Consider the following 19,313-nt stretch of genomic DNA (forward strand, 5'->3'; position numbering starts at 1 on the left):
TTTTCCCTACCATCCACCCCTGTCTGTGGCCCTTCAGCACAAAGACAAATTACACCTGCCACAGACAGGTAAGCCTTGACACAACAAGACATTGCTGCCTCACCCCACTCCCTGCAACTGTGTTATCCCTCCCCACCACCCCCGCTGGGAGGGATGTTCCTCTGATCCACCAGGAAAGGATGGCAAGACCTCCATCACCACCACAAAGAGACACCATACCTAATTTCCTCCAGTGCGTGTCTACCATTCACTCTGTGGACTATTTCATGGACACATTTACCTTTTATGAGAGCGGTTATATTTTGTATGTTGGACTCCTAACAATTTTAGCACCCCAAATCTAGTTTCATCCACCATGATGGACCTCATTTATTTTTTCTTGTTCCTTTTAATTCTCAATTAAAACATATTTCACTCATTTGGGTTACCAAAATAAATGTGCATAAGACAAAGTGAAAGACTGGTGTTGTATTTATTGTGGTATTTCCTTTTTCTATGTCTTCCTTACACCATCGTTGTTAAACCTGGCAATCAATAGGATGCAAAAACAAATCAGAAATAGTAACTTGGATGTGTGATTTCCAATACAAAAAAGGTAGAAAGTGAACCCCAGAAATCTCAATGTATTGGTGTAATACATTTGTAGGTAACAAGTCTTTGACAACATCATAGATGATTTTCATACACCACGCATAACCCAAATAGTCTGTGCCATTTAGAATTTGACAATCCATCACCATGACACAATAGAAGAAAGGAACATTTAATTTAAATAAAATCAAACTATTACTGATTCATGACATAAGCTGGAGCCAGACATTCTGCCTCACAATAGGAATCCTACATAAATAACTCCAATAGTCTACATCATGGCATTAACACAATTTGAAGCCACATGATCTTTTCAATACACTGTGGCAGTATCTGGTGAAACATCACCACCACCTTTCAGTGGTGTCTTTCAAAAAGATCTTTCAACTATGATGAGGCACATCAAAAGCTTCATACACTTAACTCAAAATGAAGATATTGCCAATGAAAAGGGAGATGAGTATGCTATGGCTTGACTTATACATGTGGTAAGCAGCACAAATTGCCTTGGTGGCAACATTCAACAAAAAGCAGGTCTGATACAATCCCAAGAACGTCCATTCAGTCACTGTGTAGGTTGTCTCTGTACAAGATCTGTACATCCAAATTGTGTGTCTCCCCCAGGATCAACACATGTTCCTTTTGTACTTTCCAACAGCATCATGTTACTGCAAATGTCACAACTTTGAAATGTCCAAATGAAAATGACATGGTGAAGGATCCTAAAGCAGAATAACAAGGGGAAATGAATAATTTAAAGTAAGAAATTTTATACCAGTGATTATTTAGGACACATATACCTAGCATAAGCTTAGATAATCACTGTCAATAAACACATCAGGAAAAGTATGGAAACTTTGATCAACAAACATCTTTGGCATTGACTTTCCTGAATTAACCATTATCACTAAATAACCATCACAGACTGAGTAGTTGACTAAGTTAAATGGTGTTTTGATATTTTCGTTTACAATATGTAAAGGAAAACTTACACTCAGATGAAGAAGTGGTCAATAACATCTTGACATATGTCAATTCCTTCCTCTTCACCACTGTCATCTTCATTCCCCATTTCAACATCCTGACTTGGTGGCTCTTCATGGTCTCCATCCACTGCGATGATTGGGATGTTCCGTCGCAGGGCAATGTTGTGCAGCATGCAACAGGCAACTGTGATTTGCCACACCTTATCGGGTGTAAAAAAAAATATATTGAGCAAACAATATCTCATCCCATTGTACATTCCTAAACTATGAATAAGGCAAATGATCCTCATGTCATATGGGTACTTACCAAAAAGCCACGTTTTGACATTTGCAGAGGTATGGTACTGTTCCGTAGCACAAATAAATCATTTGTTGACCTTGGGAAACGGGCAGACACACCTGAGAAGTATAAATCAGGTAGGCAGACAACTTGTGCATTGATTGAATGGAAGTTCTTCCGATTGCGATAGACCTGTTTCCTGGTGTGTGGTGGCATCAAGACAATAGGCGTGTTATCTATTGCTCAAACTACATGTGGTATGCCACCCAAAGCATAACATTCTCCCTTTTCATTGGCAAAATCCTGTTCGGACTGGTGTTGATGTGTCTCAGCACTGAAGAAAGGACTTGTAGCACACCACTGAACGGTGGTTGTGAAATTCCTCCAGACACTGCCACAGTGTTTAGGAAAGATCCTATGGCCAGAAAAATGAAGTACTGCCCTGAGTTTCATTATTAGTCACTATTGGTGTTATTGTTGTTGTAGTCCTGTTGTGAGGCAGAAGATCAGGCTCCAGCTGCTGACATAAATCCTGAATAGTTTGCCTATGCAATCTGAATTTTTTTTATGATGTCCCTTTTCTCCATGGTGGCAAGGTCTGAAGACTTGAGACTGTCTCCGTCTGCCCCTCCCTGGGATCAAATATCTGCTTTAAAGATAAACAAAATATCATTTGAAATGTTCCTACAATACTTTGACAACCAACACACATCTCATGCCTTTGTAAAAATATATATCCTTTTGAGATATATCTGTGCACATCATGTTTATGTTGTGTTTCCACATAACATAACAATTTTTCTAATTTCTGATTTTTTTGTAAACAATATGTAAATAACACATTTGAAATGTATGATTGACATATTCCTTTTTTTCCAACAATCCATCAAGGGAAGTATAAGGTATACCGCATAACTATTGATTTTAAATCCAGTACTTGTTCATATTTTATTGTGTCAAAATTTTAAAAAAACTGTGTAGTGTGTATCTTACCTTGGTAAACTAGCCACCATTTTGAGTGGTGGTGATGCACATCAAATTCAAAAATACACTGCTTCACACCCTAAAATGGCGGACACTTGACCTTGCCACCAGGACATTGGCTATCTGATGGCCGTCAGCAGAAGTTGACCATGTAGAAGGTGTAACACTTTTTGACAAACACAGCCATAGGTTAACATGCGTGATGGCTACACACAAAAGCCAATGGAAGTGTCCTTCTCCATTGCAGATCCCGTATGCCATGTACTTGTAGGCAGCCTCTCGAAAAAAGCTCACTTGCCTCCTAACACTGCAGCCAACAACATCTTCTCCAATGTTGCTGCTGTTATTGACCTCTGGGAGCCAGGATGCCAGGAAAAGCAGGTGACAGGGCCCCTCACTTCTCCACTGAGGAGTTGGAACTCCCCACCATGGAGGTCCTGTCCCTGTACAGCTAGCTGTATGGGAACCCAAAGGAACAGGTACATGTTTGAATGGGAAATGTTTTTCTGAGTAACCGTTTTCTTCTTCATATACAGGCTATTGTGTCCATTTTTGTTCATGAGTGAAGTGTTGTGACTGGTGTGTAGTGAATTCAATAATATAGCAGGGGACATACTGATGTTTGACAATGTTTAAAATGTCTGCACATTGAAATGAAAGACCATCTGAATTTATGAGGTGACATTTCAGTTCATTTGTCAGTAATCTAGATTTCATGTGACAAACTCTATGCCCCTTTTTTCCAGTGTCTAGTAGGCAGTGCACCAGTAGTACGAGTGATAAATAGAGAGAAATGCCGAAATGAGAGAAATGTATATTGCAAGAAGAAACTTTCAAATAATGGAGTTGTCTGAATTTTTTGAATCAATTTAAACTACATCCCATTTTTTGATGATGAGTGTATACATGTATTTGGCAGGTAATGGTGCCACATATGCTGAAATGTATATCCTGTACTGCAAGTATAAATGACACTGTCTCTCAATCACCCATATAAGTATGTCCCATTACTACCCACACTTGTTCATATACCACCCAAAACCATGCTCTCGCTGACACAGATGGTGGCCTTTCCATACTGCCCTTAGTCATTGTATGTGTTTCATACTATGGTGTCTGCCCCTGAAAAATGTTTTCATTAATAAAATGTAGCTGTGCATGGTGTGTGCCACTATTGTACAAGTTGTCTAGCCTGTAGGGGCTTTCAATTATTTGTACTGGTCAAGAGTGGCTCTCACTAAAGGAAATGTTCCAGACACCTGGTCTAGATGATGTTTGTGGCCTAAAGTGGTAACATGATTACATTGCAACTGTTAAGGGTACTCAACAGGTCATTACACATTTGTATTTCCTATAAAAATGCAATATTTCTAAATAATTTGTTTTGATCTTTTAGGAATGTTTGTGAGAGATGTAACTACATTGTGCCATGGCAAATGAGACAAGCAAAACCTCACATACCTTCTTTTTTCTTATCCATGCAGGTCAATGCCCATTAGAAAAAGGTGATTTGGAAGGCCATCACCAAGAAAGTGCGGACCATGAGGGTCTATCAGCAGCGCAGCGCTATGATGCTGGACCAGAAAGGCATCAGAAGTCCAGCTCGGCCAGTTCTCCCAACATGGGAAGAGGGTGTGCCACACTCTGACCCCCTAATGGCCTACACATTGCAGTGGCCTGTCCAGACCTTGATGAAAAGTTGAGAGCCCAACATGAGCATCAAGGGATAAGTACTAATGTATATTCAACAAGGTAAATAACTCATTTTTTGCTACAGCAACTAATTGGGCCGTCAACATAAAGGGTGAGATATGTCTTAGGCAGATGCTGAGTCCTTGAATGTGCAGGTTTTGCCCAAGTAGTATGATGTTGTGTTTTGTAGATTATATTTTGGTAAAAGATACAACCTGATTTGTGTTCACACTGCCTATAAAACAAATATACATCAGGTAGTTTGACGGTATAAAGGACAGTTGTACCAGACAGGCCACTGGTCTTTCTTGTGTGAGGTGTGATGCTCCTTCACTATTATGAATGATGTAACGTTAGCCCTATTACAGGTGACATGGCATAAAAGGCTATTATTATACAGCGGATATTCCAAATTTTAAAATGGTAAGTTGGTTTTATAGACAAACAAGAGTGAGCATGTGAGGAAAAATCTCTAGTAACATCAGGTTAAATGGCTAACCTTTAGAATAAAAACGTAATTTCGATTTTTATTTTTGAAACCAAAATTCTATTTAATTCATGTTAAAAGTTACAGAGTTGCATTATGTCTTAATCCTTCACTAATGTGCATGCAAGCCAGTCTCTTTAGTGATAAGAAATTATGATAGGCATGGAATGTGCACACATTGGTGACAGAGTACCACATACCATAACAAAGGACACTGTAAAATGGTTTATGTTCAGATGATATCTCAATGATGTTGACAAATGGGAGACTTTTGCAGATTGAACGTTCCACCCATATATGATGGAGTATGCCATCTAGTAAACTCAATTTCAGGCCTGAATAATGACTCATTTAGTAAATATGTCAATGCATCAAGGTCTAATCTGTAGCCTTGTAAACACACTGTAAAATATATTTTTGATATATTTCCTTTTTGGTGACAGAAGTTCACTATTGTAAACAACAAAGCCCAACCATTGAAAGGTGTGATATAGTTCCTGTAGAGAACTTCAAATGGAAATGAGAGTCAAGGTCATATATGAAATGTGAGCTCTCATGGGGATTAACAAAACTGAGCAGATAGTTTCTGAAAACGTTCCCCACATGCAGGAGATCATGATGATAAAGAACCAAAGTTTAGGAGCCATGAAGCAGATGGAATCTGAAAACCTGAGAAAAATATTTTGATGAATGATAATGCTCGTTTCTGTTTACACATATACATTAAAAGTGTTGCATCTGTTATTTCAGCATCATCCGGAGCAGGCGAAGGGGACATTTGTCACGTTAGCAGGGATGCAGCTGACCACTGTGGTTTGGGTGCTGAGAACACAGCCACAAAAGGAACAAGTGGCACTAGGGTAAGGGGACTGCTACGGAGGCCACAAGCTAAAGTTTATATTCATATTCATGTTTGAAGTTTAGAGGTAACATCGGTTGTACATTCTGTGTACATCCACTTGTAGCATTTTGTAGTGCAATTGCTACATCATACTGGATTTATGTGGTTTCTGTTGGGTGTACTGATTATGTATATGATGTGGTAGTTTAGGGAAAAATATTACACACACCTGTATAGCCAATTTTGATTTGGGATTGAAGTGACTTTTTGTGTAGGTGTCCATTGCATGAAGGCAGTTAGTACCAGACTCGTGAGTGTTACTGATATATCAAGCTGTGTTCTTTTTAATTTTTCAAACTACCATATTACACACATATGGGTTACATATCATTGTACTATTGCTTGCAAGTATTTTTTAACATGCACAAGTACAGTGCTAATGTGCACAGACAATTTAGAGGATCACAGGTAAAACAGTCACTTACCTTCGGTTCCGGTGGCAATGGGGTTGATTTTCATCTTGGTCCAGTAGCAGCAGCAAGGGTAAGACTTGTACGATCGGGTTCATGGTGAAAGGAAATGAGGAAACCCGAAAAAAGGTAAATTGTTTGCTTATATACCTCCAACTCCTCCAACTCAGGTGTGGAGGTTTGGCCACCACAGTTATGTAGGTGAAAAGGCACATCTTGATTGGCCTGGCTGTGAAACTCGCTGGAGACTCGCCGCCAGCAGCTTTTGCCTGTTGCACCCTCAAAACGGGTGTACATTCCCAGTGGCGCTGGTGGTTTGGCGACAGACTTGCGTCTATGGGCCCACCAACATCTAAATAGAGCGGGCTGACAGCTAATTTGGCAGAGGGAAATCCAATGGAAAATTGATGGCTGGACCACTCCTGCTAAGATTTAAATCAGGCCACAAGTCTTAGGCCCTCATTACGACCCTGGCGGTAGGTGATAAAGTAATACCGCCAACAGTCTGGTGGTAACTACTGCCAAATTATGACCATGGTGGAAAGATCTCTGAAAGACAGCCAATGTACCACACCAACCGCCAGGGCCGGAACAACAGTCACCATGGCGGTAGGCACCTACAGCCAGGCTGAAGTCAAAGTTCCACCCACCATATTATGACAACACAATCCGCCACCATTTACGGGGCAGTACAAACGTCATCAAAAGCCTGGTGGAAACACTTTGCAGAGTGAAAGGACTCACCACTGGAGACACAGGGAAGAACCATGCCGCCATGGAACCAGAACTGCAAGTATTTCCGATGATATTCTATGTGATGCTCCACCACGAACACCAACGCTGGAGAAGATGACGACGGTGAGTACAGCCACCACAAGGGAGGGGGGGAGGAAAACGACAGTGACACACACATACGCACAACTCACACACATCATACACACAAAACATACACACAACCAGCTGCCCAGTAAAACAATTTGTACCCATAAATCGGCTGAATAATGCAAGGACAACAGGAACTTACTAAAGTGATTGTAATAAGATCAAGACAATATTAATAATTATTTTGCCAATGCAACAGATATGTACAAATGTACAAAAAAGGGACACTGCCCAGTCCTCAGTTCACGGGTCTACATGGCCACAGGGCAAAGTCCAAGGCACCATTCGTTACCTGCATCAAAACGGAGAGAACACTGCAGGGGTATCAGTTGGGAAATAGGCAGGCACCTCAGGGGTAGCGGGGGCACCTCAGCCGGATGCGGAAACAAGACCACTGGTTCTGGAGACCGCAACATGCCCTGTGCTTGGTCTTGGGGAGTGCAAGGCCTACGTCTCTGGAGTGGGTGACTTGCCCACTGGCTCTGGAGGGGGCAATATGCCCTGTGCTTGGTTCTGGGGAGTGCAAGGCCACAGTCTCTCAAGCAGGTGACTTGCCCACTGGTTCTGGAGGGGGCAACATGCCATGTGCTTGGTCCTGGGGAGTGCAAGGCCACAGTCTCTGGAGTGGGTGATTTGCTCACTGGTTCTGGAGGGGACAACATGCCATGTGCTTGGTCCTGGGGAGTGCAAGGCCACAGTCTCTCAAGTGGGCATCTCCCACACTGGTTTTGGAGGGGTCCACAAGCACCATGCTTGGTCCTGGAGAATGCAAGGCCACAGTCTCTGGGGTGGGTGAATTGCCCATTGGTTCTGGAGGGGACAGGCCGCACAGCAGCCCATGGAGGCTGGATCACATTGCGTCCGCTGGCAGTGACGGCTGCACTGTGGTGGTAGTAGTGGGAGGCTCCTGCTCAGCCCCTGCACCCTGCGTTGGCTACCCTGTGGTGGTGGTGGTGGTAGTGGTGGTAGTGGTGGTAGTGGGAGACTCCAGATCAGCTCCTTCACCCTATGATGGCTGCACTGTGGTGGTGGTAGCGGGAGGCCCCTGCTCAACCCCTGCACCCTGCGATGGCTGCACTGTGGTGGTGGTAGTGGGAGGCTCCTGCTGAGCCCCTGCACCCTGCAATGGCTGCACTGTGGTGGTGGTAGTTGGAGGCTCCTGCTTAGCCCCTGCACCCTGAGATGGCAGCACTGTAGTGGTGGTAGTGGGAGGCTCCTGCTCATCCCCTGCACCCTGATGGCTGCACAACCACGGTTGGTGGTGGGGGCTCTGTGACAGCTGCTGGTGCAGGCTCCTTTCCCTTCTTGCTTGTTGGTGCAGGCTCCTTACCCTTCCTGCTGGCTGGTGCAGGCTTCTTCCCCTTCTTGCTTGCCGGTGCAGGCCCCTTCCCCTTCTTGTTTGCTGGTGCAGGCTCCTTCCCCTTTCTGCTGGCTAGTGCAGGCTCCTTCCCCTTTCTGCTGGCTGGTGCAGGCTCCTTCCCCTGTTTGATGGCTGGTGAAGGCACCTTCCCCTTCAGTATCTGTGGCCTGGAATCCTTTCCACCACGAGTAGGTGCAGATAGAACTGGGACCGTGGACTGTGTGGCTGAGGTGCTTGGCTGGGTTGTTGATACCCTGGCCATACATGCAGGACAGGGGGAGGGGTAGGGAAGACGTCAATGGTGGAAAGGAAAAGCTTTTTAGGGACATTGGGGGGGGAAGAGGGAGAAGCAATGGGAGTGGAGGATGAGGGGGTGGTTGTTTGAGGTGTTTGTCTGCTGGATTTGGGTGCAGGTGCATGAGTTGTATGCTGTTGTGAGGTGGATGGCTATTGGGTGTCTGAGTGCTTGCGTTTGTGTACCGGGGGGGGGGGCAAACACAGTGGGAGAGGACACAGGGGACGTGTGCATGGATGTTGTGGAGGTGTCTACCAGTGAGGTGTGTGTTCTGCTTGGTGTGGTGATGATGCAGGTAGTGGATGATGATGTAGTGCATGCAGGTGCGAGTGTGGACGTAACTGGGTGGGAGGAGGAGGAAGAGGGGGAGACAGTGGAAATAGCGGATGTTGTTGTGTCTGCAACTGAACGTTGGTTGTGTGAGTGCCTGTGGGATGAAGTGTGGTGCTTGTGTTTGCCTGTGACACTCTTGGGTGTTGTTCTGTGTGCATGCTCATCAGGCTGTGTGCTTGGGATGGGTTGGGGTTGAGGAGAATGGGACTGGGAAGTGGAAGTTGGAGGGGGGACGGTAGAAACAAGGACAATGGCTGCCATCAGAGAGGAGGTCAGAGCCTGGATCGATCTCTGTTGGGCCGCCAATCCAATCTGAAGGGGGAGGGGGCACAGCTAGCTTTCGTTTTTGGGAAGAGCCTCCCGTATGAGCTGTAGTTGGCCACGGGCCTGGTCGATAATACGCGGCCACTGGTAAAAAGTCTTGCTCCACTCCTCCAAACGTTTTTCTAGGTTGGCCCGGTGTGCCCTAGAAACCCACTCACTGTTGGTGCCGCCGTGAGCCCCCCCCAACATCACAGAGCCTCCTCTGCCACCAAACAGATTCCCCTACCAGGGACTCAGATCACCACTGCACTTCTTTGTGACGGTCTTCACTGGAAGCAGCTGCCTGCCACCAAGTCAGGGCCCAGACCGTGTCATGCTGATGCCCATACCTCAGGCCTTCCCACTCTCATCTCCTCTGCAGTTGTGGCATTAGGTGAAGTTGAGGGATGGGAAACTAGGCACCATGATACCACCCTGATGGCTCGCCAGATTCACTGATAAATATCGGATTATTGGTTTGGCCAGCAGAGTCTCTTCAACAGGAGGCCATCTCGTAGCCAGGCTAGCTCAGCCCTCCAACTTGTGCATTGTTACCAGACACCCCCCACACCCAGCTTACTCGACCTTAAGCCTAAGGTCCATAAAATCAGATACTATGATTTGAATAAAATACTTTGACTAGGAACGTGGTCTTTGGAGAAGTTTCAACAGGTGTGTGTATGAATAGGATATATGAGTACGGCGGCTGAGAGACTATGTTGTATGACTTTGTGGCACACAGCATACCTTTCGCCATATGTGGCACTGTTACGTGTATAACACAAACATACAACCATTTTTTTAATAGTAGAAATTTAAAGTGCAGAAAACATTTTTGCAAAAATGTTCAGAATATGGAACATTTCTCCGCACATTAAATTTCTCCCACTTATAATGGCTAAATTTTTTACTTATAGGTATGGCGCTGTGTCGAAAAAATTAAACTAAAGACTTCACTTTGTTTATATGTACTCAATAAATATCATCATTTAACTTTTCGCCCATTTCAAAGTATCACATTTACAAAAAGCTGTCATTTTGTCAGGGCAAAGCCACAGCTATTTGGAGCACAGGTGAAGCAAATATCTATAGCTAGGAAGATGGTGCTATGGTGGAGAAACGTGGATAGGGTTAACACCGTGGGACAACACCTCAGAACAAGGGATGACATCAGGAAGAGGTGGAACGGCTTACGGGGGAAGGTACATTCCATAGCAGCAAGACACCAGCTCTCTATGCAGAGGACTGGTGTTGGACCCCAAAATCCTCCCCCACAACTCACACCATGGGAGGAGCAAGTCTTGGCAATACTGCATCCTGAGGGCCTCGGAGTCAGAGGAGGACTGGAGTCTGGTAAGTTAACACTCTACTATTATCACCCCCACCTGCATGCCATCACATGCTCTCACCCTCACTCCCATCACATCTCACTAATCCCAATGCCAAGCCCTGCATGCTGTATCAATGCATAGACACCCCTCACAGCCCTGCATGGACACTCTTCCCTAAAGCATGCACAGCATAGAGAACTAACAATCCCACCATACACCAACATACACAAGTAAAAGCTGGCAGGGCAACACCAACCATAGAGGGGAAGCCTGGGATGTACAATATGTCATACACATCAACCATAACACATCATTTACATCCCCACAGGTACCCCAGCCAATGTCACTGGGGAGGAGGTGCCAGCACTATCCAGTCCCACAACTGAAGAGGCCCACAGTGATGACAGTAACTCTGGTCTTCAGGATCTGGACGATCTACTTGGCCCATCAGGGACCACTGGACAGCCGGTTACCCAAGCCCAGTCACAGACCACCACAGAGCCTCCCCCATCAGAAAACACCACCACAGCACCCACGCAGCGTAGGCACACCTCTGTCACAAGGACACGTCAATCAGCAGTGTGTCCACCTGTACAGGGACCCCAGGCCACACCTCATACCCAAGACAATCAGGGACCTGGGGTCAGTGGGCACACGGTTCAGGGGACAGAGGCACAGGACAACAGGGACACCGGGAGGACTGCTGTGCGCCATGGGAAGGACAGACCCAGGGAACCGACTCTCTAGGAGGCCCTCTCCGAGATTCTGGGAGCCTACCAACATTCCCAGGACACGATGGGCCAGATCCTGGACAACGTGCAGGAGAACAGGCGGCTGCAGGAGGGACAGTACCAGGGGATCAGGAGGACTTGCAGGCCATCAACAACACCCTGATCTCCATAGCTGGGCTGCTGGAAGACATGGTCAACATTATGAGCGAGGCAGTCTCCCAACAGCAGGCCCCTGCCACTACACTAACCAGTCATCTGAACAGTCTTCCACTTCCGCTGCCACTAGTGGCCAGGAGGCCCCACCACAGGACTCACAGGCCACCAGCACCCTTCCCCCTGCAGAAGGTGAACCACCTCGCAAACGTTCCCTGTGATTCAGACAGAAGCCAGAGACACTTGCCAAGACCCCCAACAGGAAATGAGACTTTCCTGATTGTCCCCCTTGTGTCCCACACAGGCACCCTGTCCACCTTGAACTGCCATTGCTCCCCTTCCTATGTCCCCTTGGGCAATGCACCTGTGCTACAAACAGCTTGTTCTCCAATGATCTCAGTTAAATGCTTAACTTGGAAAATTAGGGGCATGAACAACAGATGGAAGGTGAGATAAGCCCCATTTACGGCAACACAACATTTTTCTGCCTACTGAAAGAGTTACATTTGATGGCCACAATGCTGACGCACTAAAGGGCAAATAGGATAGGCGAGAAGCATGTTGCCTGCTACCCAAATCATGTATGGGGTGGGCGGACTGTGGTGCTACTCAGGGTGTTGCACTGGCACACACACGCCATGCTTTGCGGTCCACAATGCTGATATGCTCTCCTAGCGGGGATTCTGTATGGGCACCCATTGATATTGGCATTGGTGTATGGCCCAAACATGGTTGATATCCTTTTCTTTGCAGAGGTCTGGTGCTTTGTGGGGACGATGGGACCTGGAGCTGTGCTGTGGGGTGGGGACTTCAGTGTGATGCTTGACACCAGTGCAAATAGGTCTAGCCAGACTCACCCCGCCCCCACAAGCCGCTGTGCAATTACATACTGTTATTGCTGACAATAGCCTTACGGACATCTGGCGCGTCTCCCAACCACACAGCCCTGAGGGAATATACATAACATCCACTCACAACACGTGGTCCAAAATCAGTTTCTGGCTGGCATTGCCAAACAGGCTGGAGTACTTAAAATGACTCGGGCAGCTTTGTCCTGTTTGGAGGTGGAAATTTCACTCTTTAGATCTTTGTTTTTCTACACTTGTGAGTTGAGCTGCTCACGTCTATCTGTAACAAACTAGTAGAGTATGAGGAGGAGGTGCTTGGAGAGACGCATTACCTGGGAGGGAGGCATGTGCCCGATGGTACAGAAAGGGTGACACTGTGGGTAAAATTTTGGCTGGGTTGCGAAAACCCTGGGCAAGTATTATGTGATCAACCCACTGGACAACCACTAAAATGTACTGGCTGGAAGCAATGCCGTACAGTGAACGTATGTTGAACTTCTATGCTAATCTGTACTCCTCCTCCCACCATTCAGCCTCCCCCCCCACCCCCCCCCCCCCAATCTGAACTCCTATCTGGTCTCAGTGCTGCTCCTCTGGCTGTAGGAGAGCCATCACCTCTTTCTAAACCAACCCTTCACATTAGAGGAAATTGTTCAGGTCATTGTGGGACTGCCAGGGGATAAGGCTCTGGGCCTGGATGGCCTCACCACTTCCTTTTACAAGGAATTCACACCCCTTCTGGCCCCACACCTTCTAGATATGTTTGAGGACTCCTTTCTTCCCTGTGAGAGGGCCCCATTGTAACCATCCTGAAACCTGATAAGGACCCTAGGCGACGTGATTCCTATAGGCCCCTCTCCATGATGAACATCAATAATAAATAATTCTGGTGAAGCTGACAGCCTCGCTGCTCCTTCCCCTCTTGCCAGTCTGGCTTTGTGCTGGGTGGGTTGAGAGCACATTACCTCAATTTTTGCCATCTACCTACGATTGATCTGAACTTACGGGCTGCTGCAGTGTTTCGGATGCCTTTAAGGCCTGCAACTTGCTTGATTGACCCTATCTTTATTACCTATTTGAACGCCTTGGGGTCAGATTGAAACATACATTTGGTCTGCTTGCTTTACACCCAGCCCCATCGTGCTGCTGCAGATTGATGGAACAGTTTTGGCTCCTTGTTACAATAGCTCATGACACCCTCCTGAGGTGCTGCCTATTTTATTAGCCATCGCAATGGAGCCTTTTGCAGGCTGATTGGGACAATACCACTCACACCGCAGTTTTGCGTTCCAGCCCAGGCTCATACTTGTTTTTACGTGTGCAGATGTCGCCCTATATGTTAGAAGCCTGTCGGAGAATCTGGACCCTCTTCGAAAATGTATTTGCTTGGGTGGCATGGCAGATATTACTATTAACTGGGCAAAGTCCATTTTATTTACGCTTACAGCTGCCACACAGACCTTATCTGATATTTGGGCATTTGGTTCAGCCGGGACATGGAGGAACTGTGTCGGGAAAACTATAGCAGACTGTTTTCAACCCCCTGGTCAAAACTATTACTGTCCCTCACTGAGAGACTGGCCATTGCGAAAATGGTTAGACTCCCCAATTTCTTATACTTATTTATCTATCTGCCTCTCCCTCTACCGGTCTGCTTTCGAAGTAAACTCTGATCCCACCTCTTCTCGATGGGATGGGCTGCAAACAAACATGCATTGTGTGGGAGATCCTGATGCTGCCTTTTGAGCAGGATGGTCTGGGGGCGTCTGACATGGACCTATACTTTTTAAGTGCCCAGGTGCACTTTGCTCAATTCTGGCGACACTCGATACAATTTCAGCCGCACACTGCGCATCAGGCCAATCATGAGTCCCAGTGCCCACTTCAGATGGTCTTATATGGCCATGCCCGGCGTGCCAGACACCAGGTGGATACAGTGGCATGCATGGTATGGAATGAGCTGTGGAAAAGGGTGCGTCTTGACTATATATCTGTTTGGTCTGTTCCTATTTAAGGACACCCGTTGCTCATAACGGCGGCTGACGCAGGGGCTTCAGCGCCCCTGTGGCGGTTGCAGCTGACTTCCTTTGGGGCAGAAAACCCTGGAGATGGCTTTATTGCCCACAAGTAGGTGTTTCAGGATCCTGGGGCTTCCTTCCTGGATGTCATGACTTACCATCAGGTCTGAGCGTCAGTGCGAGGTCTCCATGACACGTTTCCAACAGCTCTCCCACGTGCACAGTGCTAGAGGAGATGCTTACGAACCCTTCAGTTTGCAAGCTGTGTATGCGCATTTATGCTGGCATGCAGAAATCCATGCCGATCCAAGCGGCCTCTGGCCGACAGATTTGGCCATATGACATCAATGTGGCGATTAGTGAGGAACAATGGGCTTATTGCTGCTCCCAGTCCAAAGCCTTATCCCCAATCTATAGACTGCTCTTGATTCACTTTAGATTTTTACACAGAATCTACCACAGGCCTGCAGGTTTGCTGTGAATGGGACTTGTGGAGGATGTGCGCTGCATGTGATGCATAGCACCGCACACTGAATTTCTTCACCTGGTGTAGGAGTGCCCCAAGATACTGGACTTCTGGGTGGTAGTGTTGGTGGACGTGACCAGCATTACGGCCATTTTCCTGAGCACACCCTTCCTAGTCGCGCTATTTGGTTACGTTAAGGAAGTTACCCGGAAGTCTGTCGGCTGACTGCTATGCTGCTGCTATTGGCAAAGCGAAGGGTGGCGATGCATTGAGGCAGGCGACAAGTGCCCATCAGTAGCAAATGGCTTCATGATGCTGCTGCCTGTCAGGAGAAGCTCAATGCATACTGGAAACTGAGTCTTGTCCGTTCCCGCCTGTAATGCTATATGTATTTCAACACCAACTTCATCTTGACCATTGACTCCTTTTTGTGCTTAGCTTCAGGTGCCTTCACAGTGGTGGTGCAGAGTTTTTCCACACCAAGCTTGTTTTCCATACTGAACGTGTTTTCGTTCTTCTCACCAGAACCGGGTCACACCATGCTGGACATTATATGGGGGATGTGGAAGGTAGACATTATAAGAGAGTCTCAGGCTGGGAATGTTTTCATCAAGAAAAAGTACAGCTCTGTCTCTGGAATGTGCATTGGGGCAGGGCCCGTTCCTTTGCATGGTTTCGTCACAGACTGAATACAGCCAGCCATAACCAAAGGGAGGGGGTTACTAGAATCTTCCTCTTGAGTTAGTTTAAGGTATTTAAGATGGAGAAGCTTGGCAGTGAGGAAGGAGTTCGCCTGAGAGTGGATGCTCTGCTCTAGAAAATCCCATTCGAGGACGTTCACCTGCCTCAGCCTTTCAGGCTAACTGAGTGGCAAGTTTGCTTGTAATTCCCCCTTCCCTTTCTATATCCGCTCTTCCCTCCCCCTTCCCTTCCCTCTCCTATCTTTTACACCTTCCTGCTGCATTTTTGGGATATGAAGATCATTGGTTGTCTGACTACACATTGGGTCAGTCTGAAATTGCATACTGTCCTGCTGTAACTGTTTTATTGCTACACTCAATAAATAAATTAAAAAACACAAAATTCTAAAGTTGCTTAACCTTAATTAGTTCACAGTGATTTTCACCGATCAGAAGTAGCTCTCACTGCAGAAAAGGTTAGAGACCCCTGAGGAAGAGAAAATCAGGTATTTTGGGGTTTGAGGGCTATGGCCTTCAGCTGAAAAAGAGATTGTGTTCTAAATGAGCTGTGGGCATTTTGAAGAAATACAATAGTAGTGATTAAACCAGACATCCATGTGATAGAAGTTTGTGCCCAGAGAGATGAGACATGCAGGGAGTGAAAGGGAATGACAAGGCCATTTTAAAGAAAAATAGAGAGATGACATTTAGAAAGAGTTTTTCATGCCAGCGTTTATAGATACATCAGATATTTTTGAGATGGCATGCAGTTTGAGGATGCAAGACTGTAGAAAGAAACAACATTATTTCCATATGCAGATTGTGCACTAGTAGGTATTTTTACAAACGCTAGAATCAGATAAACAGTCTGTCCGCCACTAAGCTAATGCTAGATTATCACTCCTGAAATATCAGTTGATCTGCACAAGGGTTGGAAGTGAAAAGTAATGGTTGGAAACATATGTCACAAAATATCAAGAGCATTAGGCTGTACTCTAAGGAAGCAGTAGCCCCAAGATCATAGCAATGTGAGAAAATGCATGAGTGAGTAATATACACATTGAAAAAGGGATTCTGCAAATGCTGGAGAAGATGTCTTCTGATGGTCATCCTCAAGATTTGCTCACCATATTAATTACAAAACACAGTGGAATCCATTTGGATGCCTCTGGTTTGTAGTAGATGGAGGAGGAGGACAGGTTCCCAGGCAGTGGAAGTGTATTTCCTGCATTCTAGTGGCTGGAGAGTGGAAATGCCAACACTGGTGTGAGGAGGACAGTGACAGGGCTCCTTTTACAAAGTTATTTCTCTTGCTTGAGCAGAGATTATTGGAAAACCTTTCCCTGAATTCCTGTTTTTAAATATAATTTACTTCTAATCATTATCAAACTGGAAGATAACCACGGCCGATTTTTATGTGCTGTCAAGGTCAGCAGTAACAATTATAACCATGGTTTTGCCATCAGTCTATATTGTGGTGCAGTGTCAGAAGTACAACTGACATTGTGTTTAAGAACAAAAAGTATTCAAAGAAAGAAGGTACCAGTCCAAGGAAGTAGTTACTTTCAATCTTAGCTGTATTAAAATGTGTCATTTAATGTATTTCTGGCTATATTTGAGCTACAAGTTTTAACTCTATCAGCTTGACGTTGTGAAAAATATGGGCTTTGGAAACATTAAGGGCTAAGGTGCACAGGAGCTTATAGGTAAACTTGAAAGATGAGCTAGACCCATCCACTTGATTTATGATAATAGCAAGAAGGTGCTTTGAAATGGTTTCAGAAGAGAAACCGCCATAATGTGATTTTTCATGTAAATGTAAAATGCCACTTACTCTCTTAGACTAAGCACTGGAGCAAGTGATATTTAAAATATTTATCTCCAAACCAAAGGAATACCTTTAGAAGTTGCACCTCATTTGAGCAACGTTTGAGATTGTACAACCTAATTGGTGTCTTCCAGTTACTTAAATCCACATGCTTTTCCTTATCTAAAGATAGCTATAAATTGCAATCCCAATGAATATCTTCCTTTGTTAACTTTTTGTGACATTCATTGTTAGAAATGGGGTCTCTAGTTGGCAGTCGGGTTGCACCCTGTCCAAGTAGGGACCCTCACTCTAGTCCGGATAAGGGAGATACCTGTTCAATTAACCCCTGCTCACCCCCTTGGTAGCTTGGCAGTCAGGCTTATCTCAGAAGCAATGTGTTAAGCATTTGCACATAACACACAGTGATAAGTGACACCACACCGATTTTAGAAAAATAGCCAATATTTTTCTATGTAACACAAGACCAAATACGATAAAAATCCAACATACAGTGATAAATATATGTATTTTGCAAAAGTTACTTAAAAAAGACAGTTCTTTGGAGTTGATAGCTCCACATGGGGCTATCACGGCATTGTGAAAAACAAAACCAACAGTTCAGGCCGTCCGCAGCATCGCTGGCCAGCTAAGGTTTTGGGAAGACCCGCAAACAGTATCTTTGGAATTGCAGGGCATCATGATCCTCGCGTTGAGATCCGGAGAGCGGCGTCGCTGGCCTCCCGGTGTTGGTTCCGGAGGTCTGTGCAGGGGTCGTTGGATCCTTGAAGTCATATGCGTTGCGGATCGGACTCCGGGCTGATGAAGTCAGGAGCACTGGGGTGGATAGTGTCATGGTGCAGGCAGCGGCTCGGTGACAGCGTCAAGTGGCGTCGGTGAGACCAGGGCTACGATGTGAAGTCCAGTGGTGCGGCGTGAGGTGTCACCAGGTCACAGTGTAGGGAGTGGCATCAGCGTTGCTGAAGTGCTGTCGTCGGAAAGCCCAAGTTGGCGTGCAGACAGGTATGCCTGGTGACGACACTGGAGTTGATGGTGTGGCGTTGGTGGACCGGGGCTGCAGTGCGGGATGGGACAGTGCTTCATGAACCTCATAAGCGGTGTAGATAGGCCACAGTGCAGGCAGTGGCGCTGATGGCAGCAGGAGTGGCGTCGTCGGAGATACCCAAGCTGCGGTGTGAGCAGGGTGATGCCGGAGTGCAGGGCCCACAGGTCCCAAGACACAACATCTCCTTTTCTGTTTAATAAAAAATGCATTTTTTCACATCATATACATATTATAATTGCTTAATGAGTCTTGGTGCTTTTAAAACTCATCTAGATGGTGCCTTTGGAAACTGGGAATCAATAATCAGAGTGTTCATTATCTGCCTTAGTGATGTAGGAGAAATGGCGGTCTGGGATTCACCACGGTTTTCTCTGATCCAGTCTCTTCATTGACTTTGATGTCCGATGGGGTTTGAGTCATCTGTAAGAAGTGTGAGGAATCTTGCGTTATAGATTTTCCTGGATGTTGGGCGGTTACCATGTGCCCTTTGCTGGCTACAGTTTAAAATGGTTTGGCATCAAAAGGAGCATCAGATTTATGTCATTGTGGAAAACAAGCAAGCACTCGATCCCCTCACTTGAAAACAGTGTTCTTTACATTTCGCCTTTTGTCAACACAGGCCTTCATATTCTGCATACAACTCAAGTCGGTTGTACGTGTCTCTGCATCTGTTTTGCATCTGATGTTGGTCCATTGAGGCAAGTCGGTC

The sequence above is a fragment of the Pleurodeles waltl genome, chromosome 9 (genome assembly GCF_031143425.1).
Source record: "Pleurodeles waltl isolate 20211129_DDA chromosome 9, aPleWal1.hap1.20221129, whole genome shotgun sequence".
Classification (NCBI taxonomy): Eukaryota; Metazoa; Chordata; class Amphibia; order Caudata; family Salamandridae; genus Pleurodeles; species Pleurodeles waltl.